Genomic DNA, 20,321 nt, shown 5'->3' with positions numbered 1-20,321 from the left:
TTTTTCCATCCTGTTTAGTATCTTATCCTTTTATGAGAAGCTCAGGGGTGTGTCCCAGAAGTTTATAAACAACTTGATGGAACTGCTTTCCCAAGCTCCTCCCTCTGTGTGATATCCCCAGTACTTTCCTGTTCTTATGGATCTCCTGTGATGGTCCTTCAGTCAGATAGCTGTGGCTTTTGTGATCTTGCCCTGCTGTACACTTTTGTGGCTGTACCTATCTCCAAGGCTGAGGAGCAAGGGGAACAGAAAATGAAAACTTGTTAAACTTCAATCCAGTTTAGTGGAACTTAAAATTCTTGTCCTCTTCCCTTACCTGACTGCCACTATTTATTTTTCAGATTCCTCTAATACTGATCCATGCATTCTGTCTAGGTTTTATGGCTACATCCAGGGGAAGAATCATGGTGGGGTGTGATTACTCCAACATGCCATATCAATGCTTCTTAACCAGATGTGCATTTCTCAATCAGCTGCGGGATATTTTTTCCCTTGAGTAGTTTGAATGGAGCCCTCTAAGTGAGATTTATAACCTTTCCTTGCCTCTGAGGTGGAGACCCTTGAATAGTGTAGCCATAGTGGTGAAGTCCCTGGAACTAAGACAGAGCCAACAGATGGAATGCAGAGGATCTAGCTGCTCACTAGTTGGGGACTGCTCCACTAGCCAGATGCTCTTAGAACATTTGGTCTACCCAGAAACAAAATATAGGATAGCTGATAGAGGGCACATCAAAGAGTTGGCTCATGATACCAGAGAGCTACTTTGTTTCTGGTTGATGCCTCTACATTGAGTTGTGTATGTGAAGCCTCAATATTCTGTGGGTGCAAAATTCTACTTTTGGAAAACAACTTTATAAGATAAAACCCCGAGTCTAACATGAAATAAACAAAAAGAATATAAAACACAAAAATGTGCTTTTGAAACATTTATAGTAAGTTTATGAAACCAAACAGGGAATATCAAAGTTGGTTTTACATTTGCATCTGCTTCAGCCAAGTGTGGGCTGGCAGAAATGTTAAAAAGTGTAAGCCCAATGGCATCTGGACTGAAGATACTGTGTTCTTATTAACACTCCCAACGTTAGTTGCTTTTCATTGCTTTAAGAACCTTATATTGCATTTAGAAGTAGGGAATTCTTGTCTGTAGAAGGTTCTCTCATTAAAACCAGAGGCCACCACTCCTAATCTTGCCTGGGCACCTGGAGATAAGGTTTCAGCATTATTCCCAGACCACTGGGGTGAACCTAGCATTCAGTCCATTTGCAGATGCATACTTGTGCTGAGCATCTAATACCTCACCAATTGATGAAGTGCAGGCATGATGCTCTGGCCATGAGATACCTCTATTTCTTCATCCCAGGGTCTACCAGTATCTCACTGTTGGTCAGTTTTAGGGTTACACAGAAGTGAACAGCTGGGGCTCTTGTGGTCCTCAGCTTCTGATTCCAGGTACACGACTTAAAGGCAGGGATGTTGGGTGTAGAAATTGCAGTTATTGGCAGTTATCAGCTGGATTTCAGGCAACCTCAATCCTGCAATTTTCTTCCCAGGGAACCGCCCTGTTTTGCCACTGCCCACTCACAGGCACCGTCACTATGCGATCCTCTCAGCTTCCCCTGAGGGGCCAGGCTGCCTGACTGAGGGTCACTGAACAACATCTGTAAGCCCAGATGGAGGGTCTGTTTCTTGACTGGAAGAGCTATTTGGGGGCATTGGGTCGAGCCTCTTTCTGGATCTGGTTTGATCATTTTTCTTTCCTGTTGTTTGTTGTGTTTGAAAAATTGAAACAGCTTTTAGCCCCTGGCCCAGGACATGTGTCTGATTAGCTGACTCATCATGGAGGATGGCTCAGCAGGCCAAAGTCCAATGAGGTTAAAAGATGTGGCGTCCATCTCCGTGGCAGGGGCACCTGCTCTATATTTGAATTGGTCTCTTGATGGGGCATTTCTCTGCATGAGTGGGGCTTAGAGCATGACTTCTGTGGGTAAAAGACATCATGTCCAACAAAGGATATGGGTGTCTGCCTTTGATTTTGGACAGATCTCATTACTCTCTAAGTCATAATTATGCCATCTATAAAATGGGTATATAGTGCAATTTAGTTTATTAGTTTCATCATGAGAATTAAATAAGACAGTGTGGGTAAAAGCAATTAGCCATGGCAGGCCTATGGCAGGAAGTTCTAAATAAATCTAAATAATACCCTTTTCATCATTTCCTCCTTCTTTCTTCTTTCTTCTTTCTTCTTCTTTCTTCTTCTTCTTCTTCTTCTTCTTCTTCTCCTTCTCCTTCTCCTTCTCCTTCTCCTTCTACTTCTCCTTCTTCTTCTTCGTTACTTGCTAGTCAGGGCCCCTGGATGAGGTACCTACTTTCTCTGAACCTTGTTCTCATGTGTGAAGTGGAACAGTAATAATTTCTCTGCGTACTTATCAGAGGATTAAACAGACATAAATATAAATGTCCTGGGACCAGTAGTTTTTCAATATTAATTCCCTCCCTAGCCTTCTTTGATTAACATACATATTTGTCCTTTGAAAACATTGGCTACAATACAAAGAAAGGTGGCCCTTGTACAGAGAATCACCCAATTGAGGTAGTGTCTTGGGATCAATCACACCGTCAACCAGAGCACTAGAGATGTCGGCTCTAAAACTGTCCCGTCTCTGCTATGCATATTTTTTTTTAACAATTATTCATTTTTGAGAGTGAGAGAGACAGAGCATGAGCAGGAGAGGAACAGAGAGAGAGGGAGACAAAGAATCAGAAGCAAGCTCCAGGCTCTGGGCTGTCAGCACAGAGCCCGACACAGGGCTCGAACTTAAGGACAGTGAGATCATGACCTGAGCTGAAGTCGGACACTTTACCAACTGCTCTGCATCTTTTAATTTCCATCCTACTGTTCTGACTTCAGTCACAGCTGTCCCTGAGCCTACACAAACCTCCACCTGCTATCTGCTTCCCCACCCATCCTCTCTCCCTCAGCAGCTGCCACCCTGGAGCTGACAGACACCCTGACCTCCACCTCTTCTCTTCCCCTACTTACCTTAACTGACACCTGGTTATCCTCTGTGGACAGACTGTCAAGTTGAAGGTGTTATTCCCCCTCGGGCTTGCTCTCTCCCCATCCCAGATCTGCCTCATTCCTGATGACTTTCACATTTCGGCCTTTCATTTCCATAACCTCTTCATCTCCAGTTGCACCTCCTCACTTACCTGAGCCTTTCAGCCTCGTGGAGTTCATATTCTAGACAAGCCCACTGGCGACAGCTACCCCATATCCAAAATCACAAGCACAACCTACCGTTCTCCACCTACCCTCAGTTCTTCTGCTGGAACAGTGAGATCTTTAACCCCACATTCTTCACAAAACTCTTGTCTCCTGAGTTAAACATCATGATTTTGTTTCATTAATAATCCTTCCCTTGCCTGCCCAATTTCCGTGTTCACTTTTCTTTGTGATATTTATCAGGCAAAACTCCTGATGAACCTGGAGGCCAACTTGCACAGGTGCATGGTGTTCCGTGAAGAGGAGAGCTGGGTGTCAGGTTTGACTCTTCAGCACTCACCTCTACAGCATTCACATGTCCTCCCGAAACCCCTGTGTTGTACTCTGTCTTCTTCTCTCAATCCCCAATCCACTTCCCTTCCCATTTCCCAGCCATGTCTCATCTCCAGGCTCCCAAGTTATAACCCCACCTGCATCTGCATCCTGTGGCTCATGACCCCATCCTGTTGTCCTGGAGGAAGTAGGTCTCCCTCCCCTTGCAAAGGCCACTTCCTCCCTGGACTCTGGATCCAAGCTTTTACCCTCCCTGGGATTTTGCCTTTCCCCCTTTTATACCTCTCTCCTGCATTCCACCTCCCCCACTTTCCTGCTTTGCTGCCTAGAAACTTGTCTTAGAATCTTCCATCAGAAAAGCAAAACTGCAAACTCCTTACCCGTTTTTCCATTCCCCTCCAGCTACTGCCCTGTTTCTTACCTCTCCATGTCCTCTCCTTCTGTCCACGTTTCAACCCACCACAGTGTGGCTACTGATGTCACCCTCCCTTCCCTGAAACTACCTTTGTCAAAGCCAGCCATCTTTATATTTCCGCCCCAAGCTCCTTTCCCTCTTCGGTGCCCTTGCTGTGACATTTGACATGGTTGAGCATGACCTCCATGATAGTCTCTTCTCTGGTTTTCACCATGTTGTCATTAGCTGCCAACTTTCTGCTTCACAGGCTCCCCACAATGTCCTGCCCAAACTTGAACTTTTGACAGTTCCCAAGGGGCAGAGCTGTGCTACTTCTCCTTCCTCTGTTCTCCTTTCTTGGTGACTTCATCTATCCCAGGGGCTTGTCATCTCTACACATCAAACTACTCCAAATGCTGGTCTCTAGCCCAGACGTTTCCTCTGAGCCTTGACATCTGCAGGCATGTTTCCCACATACCTTGGCCTTAAGAGACCCCAGAGGGATTTCTCCAGCCTCCTCCTTTCCCAACATCCCACCTCACAAAATGTCTCCAACAACCATCTAGATACTTGAGCCTGAAACAGAAATCTCCCTGATCCTTCTTTTTCTCACTTTCCACATTCCATGCAGTGGACCCCCCAACATAATAAGGAACTAGATCCAACCAGATGGAAGCCAGGGGCACCTCACCTCATATACAGGTGATCGGACACCTCAGACAACACTGGCCATGTTTCTATCCTTGCCCCCTGTTCCTGCAGGCCCTAGGAAGGGAGGCCTGAGGAGTAGGGAGGGATATGAAAGGAATCTCTTAGAAATCATGCTTCCTCCCCAGGACAAAGATTAGCCATGGCATGAGAGACAGTGGAGGAAGGCATGAAAGGGGGTGAAATAAGCTTGGACCTCTTGATAATTAACAGTGACTTAAACTTTTGGGTGTCATTCTGGAACCAAGGTGAATGACTAAAGGAAAAGAAACTTTTAATATTTTTATTCTCTTGGGTTTTGGTTGTTTAATAAGTCACTGACAATAAATGTGACCTCATCACCTCCTGTGTAAGAATTTTCGAAGGTTTTCTATTAAACTTAAAATAAAACTCAAACTCCTCACAAGGGCCTCTGTACAGTCTGTGTTAGGTGCAGGGGATTCATTGGTGAACAAACTCAGCTTTTTACCTTCCTTCATGGAGTTTTCAGTGGGTAGGAGATGTAGACATCAGGCAAATAATTGCTGTGTCCCCCAAAACAGTATAAATCACAGTGTCTGTGAAGGAAAAGTGAAGTGTGTTAAGATGGGTTGTGAGGGGTCTGTTCTGGATGCACATCTGAGAAGGTTCCTGAAGAAGTGTCACTTACAGTTGGATCTGAAGGGCTAGTTTGATGCTGGCAGTGATGGGGGAAGAGCATCCTGGATCCAGGTAGAAGGAATGGAGACCTAGAGAGAGAAAGAACTGGGTAAGGTGAGGCTAGGAGCCTGAGGTGAGGCTAAGAGGAGGCAGGGAGGAAGCAGGGAGATGAGGGAGAGGGAGGTGAGGCTGTGAAGAGGGAAGTAAGGCTGGGAGGAAGTTGGTGAGACTGGGAGGAGACAGGGAGGCTGAGGAGGTGAGGAGGGAGGGGAGGCTGAGAAGAGAGAGGTGAGGCTGACAAGAGGGAGGTGAGGCTGGGAGGAGGGATGTGAGACTAAGAGGAGGTAAGGAGGCTGGGAGGAAGCAGGGAGGCTGAGAGGAGAGAGGGGGGACTGGAGGAGGGAGATGAGGCCTTGTGTGAGTGAGGAAGAGGAAGAGAGAGGGTCTGATTTTCAATGAGTGAGCTTTTAGAAGGTGGGTGTACAACCCCATCCAGGGTAGGTTTATAGAGACCACTCGGGAAGGTGGGCTGGAAGGCTGGCGAGCTGGGAGCAACAAGGACTGGGCATCGAGTGACTACTCTGGTGTCTGTTGTGGTGCACCCCCTCCTCCAGTGACTGGCCTAGATGGATGGGGTTTTTAGGGTGTGGCGGGGAGGGAAGTTCTGAGCCATCCTGGAGCTCAGGCTGGTGGTCTTCCCTTAGAATCAGCACTCATAGCTGGGAGATGCAGACATTGCAGAATGGGGCTGCTCTGGGGCAGGATGTGGAACAGGGGAATGGGAAGAATCCTAGCTCCATGAAATGAACAAATGGGCATTGTTATTTTTCCCCCCATTCACATGAGAGAAGGAAGCTTTATCTGCATTGCCCTTTGCTGTATCTTCAGTACCTAGAACAGTTCTCTGGATTTAGTGCTCAGCGAATGCTTGAGCACATGAATGAATATCGTACATGTGTTACACTCACGTGCAAAGGCAGGCTGAGCTGACCAAGGAGCTGGGGAAAGTTTCAGGAGACCCCAGCATCCTTGCCCACTTCCTCACTCAGTGTGCAGGGTCCTGATATGCTTTCACCCCATCAGACAGTTACCTTCCACCAGTGTGGGTGGCGGGTGGGGCAGGTTGTAGGCAGGCTTTGGCGGAGATGCTAACCTTCTCCATGCTGCTGCCTCCCCCAAGCTCTCCCCAGTTGTGCCCCCTCTCCCCACCCTCCATCAGTGCTGCCTCTGTGACTAATGCTATTTCCCCAAACAGAATGCACACACAAGTGCTTTAGACAACAACCTGCATTATTATTTTTTCTCTTGGACTGACTGCTTCGGTGCCCACCAAGGGTTCTCCCAGGGCATCTCATTTGGAAATATTCTGGGCTAGCCATCTGCAGGCAATTGCCTTTAAGACAAAGGCAGTCTGAGACAACTTCATTACCTTTTCAGGTTTTTCTCCATTAAGTTTGGGATGCTTCAAGTATGAGGTGCTGCAAGTAGGAGGTATTCTTTGTCTGGAATATGAGGGCTCCTGGGTTTGCTGCTGACTGCGGACGCTTCCCTCCCCCTTTCCTGGGCCTCAATTTCACTACCTTAATGTGATGTGTCTGATGGCTTCTGTGGGGCTGTCTGGCTCTGATACTTCTTCCCAGGGTCTGGCACCTGCTGGGCTCTGACCAGCACCCAGGTTTTTGAGAGCTTTTCACAGGGGTCCTGCCTGCTGCCTTTCACCTCCAGGTTCTGGACCAGGCCCATCACCTGCCTGTACTGTTGAGGAGAAGTCTCAGCAGTTGGGGGAGGGCTCTCCTCCCCAGGACCCCTCAGCATCTGGGCTTCATTATTAATAGGCATCAACAGTTTGTGCCTTGGTCCCAAGTGTTCAGATGGTGGATGGATCAGACCTCACCAGGTTTGGGCATAGGCTGGGTATGCTGAGTCTATAAGAAGGAGGGGGAACTTGTATTTTTTCCTTGTTCGATGTTGTCTGGTCCCAGGTCTTTTCTGAGGCCACCAGGCTGGGCAGTCAGGGGTAAAGGGAATCTGTTAAGAGCCTATGAAAAAGTCGCTAGCAATAAGCATAAAGATTAGCAGGGTAGGGAGGAGGCCAGGGGTGTATGCTAGGGCCTCCCTGTGTGGCCAGGAAGAGTGGAGACTGAAAGGTCAGGGGGGTTGGTGGTGGAGAGGAAGGCTGGGTTCAGGCAACTTTCCTGAAATCCAGCAGCCATGAAGATTGGCAGGCGGTGGAGGGGAGAGGCTGAAGCCCAGGTATCTAGAGGAGACAGGGGAATGTAGGAGAAGGGACAGTTTGGTTATGTTGAGGTTGAGGAGTCCAGGGGCCACAGGAGAAAACAATATTGTGCCATGAAGAACAAAGAGAAGGAGCCCTTTTCTCTGTGCAGTCCCCCAAGGCCATGGCCTAGTGACAAGCCTTGATTCTCTCTCGCTTGATAGAGTTGTGGCAAGGGAAGGTCTCTGAGCAATGGAGCATGGCCTTGAGGAGGAGCCAGGCTCCACCTGGGAGACTCCCTGGATCTCCCTTGGCCCATCCATGGAGCCCAGAGGCTCATTCAGTCTGACAGCCCTGGATGTGACACACTGGCTGAGGAGAGGTTGGCAGCTAGGACTCCCAAATGGTCTCAGAAGGAGGTCCATTCTGTGCAAGTCTCCACAACCCCTTTCTGAACATCAGTTCTCTCCCCTTTAAAATGGGATAATCCTTTATGTCCTGCCCATCTTAGAGGGGTGAAAATTAGAGTCTGTGAGAATTAACTAGGCTCATTTCTGAGGCGATATGCCACTATGAACTTAGGAGTTACTGCAGCGCATGGGGCACACAGCTCAGTCTCACCTGGTGAATTAGCACATGTGCCCTGCTCTGTCTTCTCTTCCCTGTCTTGTGCACATGGCTTCCCCAGATTTCCTGGTTGAGCTGCGTCCTAGCCTGCACCCAGGGCTGACCAGCATGTGGGGAGAGACTCCATTGTCTCACTTATCGACTCAGCAGAGGCAACCCAGTCATACTCACTTAGGCAAGGCGGTGGGTACAGGAGTAGGGTTGCCCACCTGCTACCCTGGAGCCCTGTATCCAGCTCATGGTCAGCGTCCACTCCCACTCAGGCAGTTCTTCCTTCTCTGGGGGCCACCAGCCTCTGGAGATCTATGTTGTTCCTGGCCTTGAAGTTGGCTAATTGGTTCAACCACAGAGGGCCTTGAGAGAAAAATACCACGTGTGTTTCTAAAGGGTTTTTAGGGAGCCATAAAAGTGCCAGGATTTCTTTTTTGTGATGGTTTTTAGGTCCTGATGTAAGAGATTCTTGAGTTTTCCTATGTTTGCCCATGAGTTGCTCTCACTAAAAAACTTCCAGCCTCCTCGAGGGAGTATTTTCCAGCTGCAACAGCCATGATGGGAAGGGATTCTGCTGGAAAGGTAGAGACACTAGTGGAGGCAGAAACACAGTCCTGATAGGAGCCAGGCACTATGCAAAGCTGGTTGCATATGTTATCTTGTTGTGTTCCTATTAGAAACTGAGGTCATAATGGGATTGTCCGAGGCAGAGAGCAGCTCTGAGAAACCACTGACTTGTCTGGAATCACACAGCTGCTAAGGTTAGGCTCCCCTCCTCCTTGTCAGCAATACTGTCTGTGACACCCTCAGCTCTCACTGACTGACTGTGCCCACAGGAGTCCTCAAGGGTAGCTGCACTTCACCATTGAACTCTATAGGCAGTTTCCATAGAGCACCTGAACTGACCCTCTTAAATATAACCCAGATCATTTTTGCTCAAAATGCTTCCAGTGATGTCCACTCATACTCAGAAAAAGATCCAGAGTCCTTTTCATCACCTCCAATGTCCTCACAAAATGGCCACTACTCCCCCTGGTCTTGTCTCTGTCTGACTTCTATCCCTCCATGCTCCTCTGGTGCCTCCTTTTCGGTCCTCATATATGCTAAGCAAGCTCCCACCTCAGGACCTTTGCACTGGATGTCCCCTCTAATTGGATCACTCTTTTCCCAGATGGCCTCAGGTTGATTTCATTACCTTGTTGGAACCTCTGTGCAATACTGCTTCCTAGAGAGGCTTTCCCTGACTGCCCTTCTTGTCCCTGTTCTCCTCTGGCCCTTGCCCTGCTTTATTCCATAGTGTTTGTCATGACCCAATATTATATCATATGTTAGTTGGAAGGTCACTTGATTGTCTCTCTCCTACCAGGCTGCAATAAAAGGAACTATATCTTTCTTGCTCCTGTTGTATCCTCTATGTTGGTGATAGTGCTGACACACAGTTGGCACTCAAGGCATTTGGTGAAGGAACGACTCATTGAACGAACACCAGGATCAAGAAGTGATGGGTGGGGGATGGAATACAGTGACAGTAAAGGAAAGAGAAGGATCCAAATATTGACATCTGGGCATTAGGACTCAGGCCTATAGGACCCCAGGGCAAGAAGGCAGAGCTTGGAGGAACTTTGGCACCATTTGAACGAGACCAGCATAAAGTCCTTTGCCAAGGTTCCTAGTGGCTGCTGAGCACTGATCTAAAGCTGGACAGCCAATGAAGCCCTTGTGAAGCCAGCAGCCTTGGTAGCCAGATACTTCCAGATTCCCTTTCACAAAGGCTGATACTCCATGAGGGTTTTTCCCCGGAGTGACTGGGGCTCATATCCCTTGCCTGCACATTTCAAGGCATAAAATGGAGCAAAAGCAAGCAGGCCTTACCTTGCAGCTGCATGTCTGACCAAAGGTGTTGCTTGCAGAAGTGTGGGTTATTCCTGTCCAGGTGTGGAGAGGTATGTATCTTGTGATTGGCTACTGGTGGTCATTTCTTCCAGGGATTGAACTGGAACATGCAGCCTGTGGGTTAATTCTTGATTTTCTGCAGCCATCGGCTGCTGTTGAATGGTGGTTTGCTGAGATTTACCCTTGTCATTACCCCTGAGATTTACAGCTGTCATTTCCTGTGTGCCCACGGTGGCTGGCATGTGCTCCCTAAAAACCTTGTATGAGGACACTATTCACCCTATAGTGATCCCATATAGTCACCTAAAGGCCTCATCTTATGTTTTTATTTTATTTTTGAGAAAGAGACAGAGTGTGAGCAAGGGAGGGGCAGAGAGGGGAGACAGAATCTGAAGCAGGCTCCAGGCTCTGAGCTGTCAGTGCTGAGCCCGATGCGGGGCTTGAACTCACAGAGTGCGAGGTCATAATCTGAGCCAAAGTCAGACACCAAACCAACTGAGCCACCGAGGTGCCCGCCCTAATGACCTCATCTTAACTTGATTATCTACACAGACGCTATTTCCAGATAAGGTCACATGCTTAGGTACTGGGGTTAGGACTCCAACAGATCTTTTTTGAGGGGACACAACTCAACCATAACCAAGGGCTAGGTGTTCATGGTGTCCTGAGTTCTCACTGAAATATTCTGTCACATTTTACAGAGAAGGAAAGTGGGATTCAGGGAAGCCATGTAACTTTCCCAAGTTCCTGTTCCATAAGTAGCAGAAGTAATACCTGATGCCTCATTTGGGGATTCCAGATCCAGGGCTCAATTCATGATGATGCCTTTAGGAGGCAGGTCCCCTTTTCCGTCCCACTTGGGACACATCCAGCACTGTTGGCTGTATTATTATTCTCTTATCAGCCTTTTGCCTCATGACCTCTGGATGGGAACACATGGGTGTTTTTCCATGGAGAAGGAGCAGAGGTTTGCCTGCTGCCCAAGAAACACCCAGAGATGAGCTACAGAAGGAGGAATCAGAGCTGTCCTGGATAACTCCCAGCTTTGTGAGAGCCAGTAGAGCCTTGTGGTTGAGAACTCAGGGTCTGGAGTCAGACGTGTTAGCTGTGTGACCTTGCACAGTCACCTGGTTCAGAAATTCAGTTTCTTCATCTATTACATGGAACTAAAGTTTGTTTTGATATCTAAGGCTCCTAGTGTGATGCCTTAGGCATAGTAAGTACTTAAACATTCACAGAAGAAGAGAAAGTAATCCAGGATAATACACTTAAATGCATCACTGCCATACTTTGTTTTCACTTGATAAATACTGAACACTGTCATTCTGGGCTTGGTTGTAGGTGCTGGGGATCCAGTGGGGAGCAAAACACCTTGATACTGTCAGGCTGGGGGCTGTGGTGTGGTACCAGACCCTTGGGGAGAAGACCTCTGAGCTGGGATCTGATGGGTGAGGAACCTAATTGTGACCCGACCTAGGTGAGTCCCAGGTGGGAGGGGAAGGAAGAGGAGAGCATTTCAGGACCTAGTACAACGTTTGAAACATAACGAGGATGGAGTGGCTTTGGTCTCTCCTGAGACTAATAGGCAGCCATTGAAGGCTTTGAAGCCATGACTGCTATTATGATATTTGTGTTTGATTGAAAAGTTCATTCTGGCTGCTATGTAGAGCTTGGATGGAGGTGACAGTTGTGGACTATTGAAGACCAGGTAGGAGGCTATTGAGGTTGTTTTGGCAATAGACAAAAGTGGCTTGGTTTAGGCCAGTGGATAGAACCTGGCAGGAAGCCTGGCCTCCTGGCCGCTTCCTGATCCCTGTGGACTATCATCTGTCGCTGAGGATATCCATGCTGTAGCCCTTGGTTATGGTTGAGTTGTGTCCCCTCAAAAAAGATCTGTTGGAGTCCTAACCCCAGTACCTAAGCATGTGACCTTATCTGGAAATAGCATCTGTGTAATCACGTTAAGATGAGGTCATTAGGGCAGGCACCTCGGTGGCTCAGTTGGTTGGGTATCTGACTTTGGCTCAGATTATGACCTCGCACTCTGTGAGTTCAAGCCCCGCATCGGGCTCAGCACTGACAGCTCAGAGCCTGGAGCCTGCTTCAGATTCTGTCTCCCCTCTCTGCCCCTCCCTTGCTCACACTCTGTCTCTTTCTCAAAAATAAAATAAAAACATAAGATGAGGCCTTTAGGTGACTATATGGGATCACTATAGGGTGAATAGTGTCCTTATAGAAGGAGAAATTTGTACACAGAGACACAGAGACACACAGAGGGAAGACGATGTGAAGACACCATTCACAGCTAAGGAGAGAGGACTGGAACAGATCTTACCCTCTAAGCCCTTGGAGGAAACCAACCCTACATAAACCTTGATCTTGAACTTCTAGAATTGGGAGAGATGAATTTCTGCTGTCTAAGCCACTCAGGTCTGTGGTACTTTGTTACAGTAATCCTAACAAATGAATACCTGTTTGTCTCTTTATAGAGAAACCTGGAGACCTACAAAACATCAGCACCTGGGTCCCACTCTCGGAGATGCAGATGTGGTTGTGGGTGGGGTCTCTCTGGGTGGTGCTGATGAGTATCGGGCATGGGGAGGGTGGGTTGCAGAGGACAGGTCTCATGCAACCCTTCTTCTGTGCTTTTGCACCCTTAGTCCTCAGATCTATCCATGGAGCCAGTCTACTAGAAAGCTCTGAACTTGGCATTCATTATGCCCCTAGGGCCTTCAGAGTCCCCTATACAGTGGTAGCTTTTGTCATGGGTCCCACAAGAAAACAAGGTATGGAATTTGCCATAGTCTCTGTGTCTGGCACTGTTATTTATTTAGGTGTAGTGGGAGGAGGTTGGACACGGGAGTCAGAGAATGCAGCTCTGCCACTCACTGACTTGAACTTGGCCAAGATGCTTACTCTTTCTGAGTCTCTCTCCTTTTTTAAAACCTGTGGAGTGCAGCCATGTCCTTGCAGGGTCCCTATAAGGATGCAGGGAGGATGTGCATAAACAAGGCTTCCTATACAGCTGGGCAGGCTGTGTTCTGCACAGGATGGCCAGGGGCTGAGTCAGAGCTGGACTTGGCTGGCACACTGGTCACCACCCCTTCCACACTGGTCATGTTCTCATAAGCTCCTACAGGCTGGGATGTCCCTGTATGTCATGGGTGTCATGGCATTCCCAGTATGTAGTTGATATTCAATGAGTATTTGCTTTTTCCCTTGAAGAAACTCTTTGTTACACAACTTGGAGGTGTGTCTTTCAGAACTTAGTGAATATCTGCTTCCTCCTCCCTGGCATCATGATCCAAGCAACTGAATGTATTTCCCTTTTTTGTTCTTACTATCAGGAAGATCAAGGCCATTAATTCTTATGTTGGTACAATTGTAGTTCCCTTTTCTCTTGTTCTAATTGATTATGCTTTATTTATGTTGTATCAGTTGATTAGATAAATTCTTTGTGTAAGCTACTCCGGTTCCTTTGAGAAAATGTTTATAAGCAAATGCAATATGTTTTCAGACTTTGGCCAGCACATCATGTGGCTGTTCTGCATCCTTTAGTCTGGCAGCCAGTCAGAGATGAGTGGAGTAGCCCTGGCAGCTACATGGTGTTGAGCCTGAACCCCAAGGATGTGGCTTTCGGGATATTTCTTTGATCACAGGGTGAGTGGGGGGGGGGGGGATGCTGGATGGTCTGGAAAAATGTCCATCTCTCCACCATTTATTGATGGCTTTATTTCATATAGCAAGCAAGAATTATAAGGATAACCCCAGGTATTTGGGGAGCTCCAGAAGGTTAGCAAAATGCTTTTAGAGAGTTGGATAAGTTCCAGGGCCGCTTTGGCCTTCAGGTCCAATTTGAGCTGGTTCTCATGAGGGCCCTGCCATGGCCATCAGTTATCATATCTGCCATCATGCCCATCCTCCAGTGCATTGGATACTGAGGTCAGCCTTGCCAGTCTGTTTAAATAGTAGTTAGTATTTCACCTTCAGTGGAGGGACTTTAGCAGGTAGTGGGTTTTTGCAATGTATAGATTGGCCTGGTGTTTCCACATGGGATTTGAGGGTTTGTAATCTAATCCAGGGAAGCAAAGGAGATAATCTCACAGCACTGTGTCCTGAGGGGTCAGCCTTGAGGGTGCATGTGCAAAAGTGAGAGCTTCTAGGCTTAGCAGGTTTGCATGGGGATCTTGCTTCGGCCTGCTCCCTTTATGTTGCTAGAAATGTTCCACAACTATTTGCATTTTCCAGATCTTTCTCTCTTCTGGAATTGAAACCTCACTGCCCGTGTGCTGAACTCAGCTCAGAGATGTGTTTGTGTGGCCTACACAGTGTTTTTCACCGTGTCTACTGGAGCCCTTTTAGATGGGGTGTGTACCCTTGGGTCAGGCCTGGCTATTAACCCTCCTTGTGGGCTCTTCCCTGAAGCCTGTTTCCTCTCTCCTCACCATCTGATCTGCCTGGGGCAGAGTATGTGTGGCCTCTACCATCTGCATTTTCACCACAAGAGGCTGTGGAGTGGAAGAAAAACCTTTTCTAAGCATCTCCTACACGTCACTCACTTCTCCAACCATTTTTACATCTCAAGTCTTCTTCCAACTGTGGTAACGCTACAACGTAGACATTTGTTGACATTCACAGAGGAGGGGCTGTCCCCCAAATCAAGTGTGTTAAGCATCCTTGGCTCCTACATAGGCTTTATGGGCTTCACCTCTCCCCTGGGAGCTGGGCTTTGCCAGGGAGAAGACTGCACTGGAATTCATGGGCCAGTGCTTGCTGCTTAGAAATAAGTCCTCCCTAAGTGCCTTCCATATGCGGCAGGAGGAGGAGAATGGTTCCTTTGATGATTTCAGATCACTTATGGTCCCACAGCTCACAGATCAGTTCCCATTATGGTTGGAGCAAACTGTTCCAATGTGGTATATTTTCCCGGGTACTGGGAAACTCTGGATTTTTGTTTTTGCCTGTTATCTGGGGCTTTTGAAGACTGTCAGGACTGAAGGCACAAATTTGCAGAGCATACACAGAAAAAAGGAGATGTGGCTATGGCTGACAGAGCAGCTGCTGTAGGGACACTGGGAGACAGGAGGGCTCTGTCTACTGGGAATCAGCTTGGAATGTGAGCACCCCTCTGTTGGTGTACACGCAGGGCAGGGTAAGGGGTGACAAGGGGCAGGGAGGCTAGCTGGCTGGGTTAGGTTTTCTAAGACAAGGAGGCAGTAGCTCGCTCTTTCATCTCTGAAGAGGACCAGGCATAGGTCTGATGAGCAATAGCTCTCACTGCCTTCCCTTGGTCTAGAGGAATCCCTACTTCTTGGGGCAGTGATCCCAAATCGTTTCATTGCTAGCCACTCTAGTAATTGTGCTGTATTGATGGAGCATGGTCCTGAGGCATGATTAATGTGGATCAAAGTGCTCAGCAGAACACGGCCTTACAGACAGATTAATCTCTGCAGGAAATGATCACAGTTTGATCGCTGGTCATTTTGTTTTTACTTGAAAACAGAACAAAAACTCAATAATCAAATTAGAGAAAATAAAGGCTTTTATATTAATGAGAAGAAAGGAAGAGAATAGCACAATCTTGTCCAGGTTCTGAGAAGGATGAGACATACAGTGCAGAGGCATTCATGTCTATTAGACAATGCTCGCCAACCCAGTGGTTAGCTGGCGAGGTGAACAGAGAGAGAGAGGGCCCTTGCACCTTCGGTGAGCTCTCTCAGGGCTCCCCATACTCTCACCAATGGCACATCATTCAAGTGATAGATTTTGGAAGAGTAATAAAGGAAAAAGTCTTAAATAGGTTAAACTGTTCTTATAGGTGAAATATATATTACAAGAAAAAATCACTATCATCTTTTTGGGGGAGCACAAATGAACCTAGTTTTTGGGCAGATGGCCTATGTAAGAGCTTGGCCTTGAGCATTGACTCTCTTTTTTTATTAACTCCTTATTTTTTATTTTAGAGAGACCATGAGTTGGGGAGGGGAGCAGAGAGAGACAGAGAATCTTAAGCAGGCTCCGTGCTCAGTGCTGAGCCTGATGTAGGTCTCGATCCCACAACTCTGGGATCATGACCTGAGCCGAAATAAAGAGTCAGATGCTCAGCTGACTGAGCCACCCAGGTGCCCTGAGCATTGACTTTCTTGATCATCTTCTCGATGGTCTCTTGCCTTATGGGAACTTGTTGAAGTAGGGCTACTTGGAGACTCACTGACCACAGGTCTGGACCAAGAAAAGCCAGTCCTTGGAATTTGGGGTTCCAGCCTAGCCTACTATAAACTGGCCCCAGCTCAATGTCCACAGGGAGGCCAGTTGGCTTCCCCTGTTTGAAAATTCTAGGATGACCCCTAAGCTGATCCCAGTCACAAACTAGCCATCTGCTAGGTCTCATCAAGCATCTTATAGCTTTTTGGCAATTTTATTTCCTATATGACAGAGGATTTGATGAAGACAATTGCTATCTTGGCCCTAAATGTGGACAGCGTGGAGGAACCATTTGGTGAAGTGGAAGTGAGGGGAGCCTTGTGACAGATTTCCCAGATGACCTTTCAGTTTCTGAAGCCAGGAAGGGAAGGCTGGGCAAAAGATGCTCTCACCCTACAACTTGGTAAGGGGAATTGCAAAAGTCCCAAAGAAATCCCAATATTTTTGTCAGAATAAGGAAAGATGACTCTTTGGGCTGTAGAGGCTCTGAAATGAATGTGGGCACATAATCGTGAATACCTCTAGTGGAGATAGGGAATGTCTGAATAAACCAACAGAGCCATACAAGGAGATTTTGGAGAAATTCATACTCAGGACAAGAATATATAATAGGACTGGGGATGCCTATTCAGATTTGTATGAGGCCCTTCTAGAGGAAACAGGGAAGCATAGAATTTTAAACAGGTCAGTTAGGTTGATGTATAACTTTAAGCATATATCCAGAGGTTATTGATCCACTGATTGATGTCAATCAAAAGAGGACTTCAATATTGGCTCTGTCTCCTTCAACATGTCCACTGTCTGTGAAGAGCTGTGGCACAAAGATCAAACATTACGTGATGACAAGTCAAGAAGGATGGCTCTGTAATCAGTGCCACACAAGCCCACCGTGTAATATATAGGAGCCTAGGTAATATGGTGCTCTCAGAATTTGTTTATTTACTTGAGAGATGATGATTCCAAATATCTCCAATGACTGGCACAATGTGTCAGAGAACACAAGAGAAAATCTAAAACATGCAAAACCTGAAAGGTTCGAAAGGCCAATTGCAGTGTTTGGCCTAGAATTAGAAAGAATAATAATACCTGACATTTACTGAGTTCTGCTACTCATCAGGCATGATGCTGAGTGATTTTCAGACATTATTCTATTTTGTCCTCATGGCAGCCCATGAGTTGGCAGGGTGATAATCTCTATTTTATTAAAAAAGAAAACTGAACCTTGGGTTTTAGGTAAATTTCCCTAGGTCATATGGTATAGTAGATGAAATTATTGTCCAGCAAGTATTCATTCCTATCCCTAAATATCCTCCAATCAGTTACTTCCATGCACTATTGATACTGGAACTGGCCATGAACTTGCTTTGACTCATGTTATGTGGGCAAAAATGAATGTGAAAGTTCTGAGTCTAAGCTTTCAGGGGTGGGGAATGTTTCCCCTTGTTCCTCCATTTCTGACCACAACAAGAAGAGCCTGCCCCAGGTACTCAGTGTCCTCTCACCTGAGCCACAGGAATGAGAATGTAGAGCCGGGCCAATCAGCTGACCCAAAGACCTGCCAGTGGGAGAAATATGTCCTCAATGTTGTATGCCACCAAGATTTTCTGGTCGTCACCTAGCAGCACTAACTGATACACAGCTCCAGTTTGTAGATGAGCTGACATTCAAACCCAGATAATCTACTCCAGAGTCCATGCTCTTTGGCATTTCACCATATCTCACTAAAAAAAAATAAAGAAGAATAATTGAGGTGACTTACAATAGTCCCAGATAGAGTCTTTCGGGTAAATATAAAAAAGTCTATTCTCAATTTATAATTATAGTTCAATCTCTATCAAAATCCCAATCATTTTTTTAATTGGACTTTTAAAAATTGATTAGAAAATTACACTGGCAAGGGGCACTTGCATGGCTCAGTCAGCTGAGTGTTTAACTCTTGATTTCGGCTCAGGTCCATGATCCCAGGGTCGTGGGATGGAGCCCCTGCTTAAGACTCTCTTTCTCTGTCCCTCTCCCCCACTCGCATTCTCTCTCTCTTAAAAAAATAAATAAAAAGAAAATTACACTGGCAAGGGAAACCTGGTCAATATAAAAATACTTAAAAAACAAGAAATAATGAAGGGGACAACTATTAACAGATTCTAGAACATATATACCAATAATTAAATCAGAGAGATAAAGAGATACTGTGCAAAACAAATTTATAGCAACAACAAAGTCTGTAGGAGATCCTATTACATAAAATAACTTAATAGAAGATAAAGGAGGAATCAAACACCATGGAGAAAGGAAGGATTGTTGACTAAATGATTTTGGCAGAATTTATTGTTATTTGGGGGAAAAAAAAGCTACATACCTCATCATGTGCCAAAAATAAGTAACAGTTCTATTAAGGAATTAAGTAGGAAAAAAAATCCTGGAAAATAAGGAAAAGATAGGTCACAAGATTTTTCAGATAATTTTCGAAAATGTAAAGTGATAAAAAATATTACAAAGGCAAATACAGTTGACCCTTGAACAGAGTGGGGGTTCGCATGTGCAGTCAAAAACCTGCATTTAACTTTTGATTCCCCTAAAACTTGACTACCTAGCCTAATGTTGACTGGAAGCCTTACTGATAGCATATACAGTTGATTAACACATTATATGTTACCGGTGTTATATATAGACTATATTCTTAGCATAAAGTAAGCTAGAGAAAAGAAAATGTTAAGAGAACCATAAAAAAGAGAAAGTACAGTACTGTGCTGTATTTGTCCAAAAAATCCACATATAAAATACAAGTGGACCCACACAGTTCAAACCTATGTTGTTCGAGGGTCTACTGCAGACACAACTTTAAAAAAATTTAGAACTAATTTTATAGAAAAAAAAAAAAAAAGAAGAAAGATAGTGGAGGGTAGAGTAACAAATGTTATATATATGACAAGTTGGAAGTACTTACTTTGCCTCTTTCAAATCAGTGAGGCATACATTAGAGCTTAGATTTAAAAAATGGGCAAAAGGCATGAATGAACAACTGACATCCCAAAAAATAAAGTTAGTTCACTTCAAAAGACGTTTATCAAATTCCTTCTCTGTACCTGGCCCTGTGTCAGATACCAGCATTTCAAAAACAAACATGGCAAGATGGAGAACTACTTGAGTAATCACAGAATTACAAAATAAAATGGAATTTATGAAACAATTTTAGGTCTATTGCCTGTGATTAAAAGTTATAATAATGCTGTCAAGGTTGTGGTAAAACTGTTTATTCATTGTGGGTGGCCAAGTCAATTAGGAAACCATTTTGCAAAACATACCTAAAATCATACCTTTTGACCCAATAATCTTGCTTCTAAGAATTTAGCCTAATGGTATAATTTAAATGGGGAATGCACGAATACATAAGCATTTCATTGCAGTGCTATCTATCATACTGAAAAATTGGAAATGACCTCAGTGTTCAGTGCAGGGAATAGCCAAGAAAATTATGGGTGTAGTCACCCTATAGACTTATTCTGCAGCCAATAAAAATGATAATTATAAAGACTATGGGAAATATTTATGATGTAACAGTATGTACATTTAAAAAAGAATAGCAGAGTTGTATCTATGGGGTGATTATAAGTACATAAAAATTAAATATGTAAGTGGACAGGGACTGGAGGGCTCTGGAACTTGACAATTTGTGAGATGGTTGGCCTGGGGAAGAATTTCCTTTTCCCTTTGCATTTGATTTCCATTAGGGTTGTTACATCTTGCAGTAACAAGTAACAACAATAATAATATAAAAAATGTTTTAAAGTTGTAAAAGGACAGAATGAGGACAATGGGTCCTAGCTGTGCATAGGGGAAAACAGACTTGGAAATTTTAGTTGACTAAGAGTTCACTATGAGCCATCAATATTTTGAGTCAGTAAAAAATGCGTAGGAAATCCTCGGTTGCTTTTATTGAGACACAGCCTGAGGCCCATGGGACATGGGGGAATAGATATGTGTGCTAGGTGCTGGGGCAGACCTAGGCTAGAATCCTGGATGCAGTTTTTTAAATAATTCATTTCGTTTGATGTTATTTAATATATTTTAATTTCATCTTTGATAATGTCATT

At 45.5% G+C, this 20,321-nt stretch overlaps 1 protein-coding gene and 1 long non-coding RNA gene across 6 annotated transcripts in view; one reads left to right on the top strand and one right to left on the bottom strand.

The window, feature by feature from the left end:
- The window catches only part of GRID1 (glutamate ionotropic receptor delta type subunit 1), a 703,600-nt gene that overhangs the window by 361,746 nt on the left and 321,533 nt on the right, over positions 1-20,321 (top strand). The gene's annotated exons all lie outside the window — the stretch shown is intronic.
- Positions 4,930-10,512, bottom strand: LOC147576030 (uncharacterized). The gene is made up of 3 exons (XR_015241680.1): positions 10,006-10,512; positions 5,311-5,389; positions 4,930-5,218 (listed from the first exon to the last, which is right to left on the bottom strand). It is a non-coding gene; the product is annotated as an uncharacterized LOC147576030 (long non-coding RNA).

The sequence above is a fragment of the Puma concolor genome, chromosome D2 (assembly GCF_028749965.1).
Source record: "Puma concolor isolate L17-30 chromosome D2, mPumCon1.1.hap2, whole genome shotgun sequence".
In the NCBI taxonomy this organism is placed as follows: Eukaryota; Metazoa; Chordata; class Mammalia; order Carnivora; family Felidae; genus Puma; species Puma concolor.
This window is presented reverse-complemented; position numbering and strand designations above follow the sequence as displayed.